We start from the raw sequence: 1,713 nt of genomic DNA, 5'->3' as shown, positions 1-1,713 counted from the left end.
GAGGTAATGAAATTTAAAGGTTGTAAAAAAAATTGTACAATAGATTGAAATTTCTTTCAGAAAAAGCTAAGTATTAAAGAACGGTCATGTAAAAATTTCTAGTTTCGCCCGTTAATTCAATGTCATTTTTGACATATGTAAGCGCAAGTAATTGGTAAGCATGGCAAGTCTCACCAAAGCGGCACAATGACTAATAAGTTAAGTTGCAAGTCAAAATTTGGACAAGTTAAAATTATTTCTTGTTGTCCGACAAGACAACCACATCTGAAAATAAGCATCGAGGCCTGTAAATTATAGCACATTTTCCCACATAGATATAACAGGTCAATTTGGCAAGTCGCAAACTCGCCGATTATTCGTTTTAGTGCTCATCAACCAATAACGCCAGACTAGAGTGGGACAATCCTAGTTTAGCACCCCGGATTAGTTTAGCATCTATGTGAACTATATATACCGTGGTACCAAACTAGGATTAAACACTAGTAGTAGTACTAGTAGTAGTAGTAGAGCCTAGTCTAGAGGCTATACGAGTTATAGCAAACATTCAGACTAGCCACAAGTTCCCATCTCGCTTAACACTACGTGGCGTCGTCGTGTAACAGTCGGAGAGCCTGGTCGGTTTACATTCAGACATTACCGTACGCAAACTGTTTATTTGCCACGACTTTAATTATTGAAACAAACAAACTTTCGGTTCAAGGATAGAGAACATGGGGCCCATTGAAACCTATGTCATTTTCGTAAATGTGGGGGTAGCCCCTTTAAAATCGACAGGGGTACTGGTGAGGGTGTTCTTTGTTCATTTCAACCGATAAACATGATGTGAGTTAACAGGAAGTGTAGAAAAAAAAGCGTTGAAGCGACCCTACTCGCCCGTTTTCGGCCGTTTTCGGCCGTTTCTCACCATTGCAACGCGCGAGCATTTCCCGTCACCTTCCTCTGCTAGGGCCCTGAAATCTATGTCGGTATTTGCGCGTGCCATTAACGGACTCATATTACTTGCTCTCCGCAGTAAATTACCTGGAAATCCGTTGCTATTCGATCTTTTTGGGAGAACTCATAAATCACAGCTCACAACATGGCCATTGTTATTGACTGTACCCTGCTGCCCTCTCGCGGCAATATTATGCATTCGCCCGCCCGCCCGCTCGACCTCTTCCAGCAGCAGCAAACAGCAGCAGCAAAAACAGTTCTCTTGCGGCCGGTGCGCGCTGGCCACGCGAAAGGTCCATACCGTAGTCATATACAGTACGTGCCACCCCCCCCCCTTCCCAGCTCCACTGCTGCGCGCACCTCTGTCTAGATCGCTGTGTAGCCTGTAGTGTACGTGTAGTGTGTGTGGGTAAACATTAGGTTTAGCGTCGGAAACTAACTTGCAAACGCCACCGCCAGATGGCGCTACGCGGTCTATCGGCGTTTCGGGCGTATCAGTGGAACATCGTCAGTACTCTCGTAGCTATGTCTCGTAGTTCTGGTACAGGGTAGCGAAGGAGCAGTGGTACAGTAGGGAGGGGAAGGGAGGAGGAAGTTTAGAGTAGTACTAGTAGGTGGAGGTAGGGAGAACCCTTCTATCTCCACCACCTTCTCCCTTCTCCCCTTCCTCCTCCACCAGGCTTCTTCCCCTTCCTCAATTCTCCACCAGCTTCTGCCCTCCTCCTTCTCCACCAGCCTTCTCCCTTCTCCCCCTCCTTCTCCTCTTCCTTTCCTTCTCAC

General features: G+C 46.5%; 1 protein-coding gene across 1 annotated transcript in view; it reads right to left on the bottom strand.

The window, feature by feature from the left end:
* Window positions 1-1,177, bottom strand: part of LOC106818990 (zinc finger protein 239-like) — an 11,048-nt gene extending 9,871 nt beyond the window's left edge. Inside the window, exon 1 of the mRNA XM_014823653.1 lies at window positions 905-1,177. The gene's annotated coding sequence lies outside the window, so the exon portion shown is untranslated. The remainder of the gene's footprint in view (window positions 1-904) is intronic.
* Between the last annotated feature and the right edge of the window lie 536 nt (window positions 1,178-1,713).

The sequence above is a fragment of the Priapulus caudatus genome, unplaced genomic scaffold (assembly GCF_000485595.1).
Source record: "Priapulus caudatus unplaced genomic scaffold, Priapulus_caudatus-5.0.1 Scaffold2720, whole genome shotgun sequence".
NCBI classification, from domain to species: Eukaryota; Metazoa; Priapulida; class Priapulimorpha; order Priapulimorphida; family Priapulidae; genus Priapulus; species Priapulus caudatus.
The sequence above is the reverse complement of the archived record's forward strand: the minus strand, read 5'-3'. Positions and strand labels throughout refer to the sequence as shown.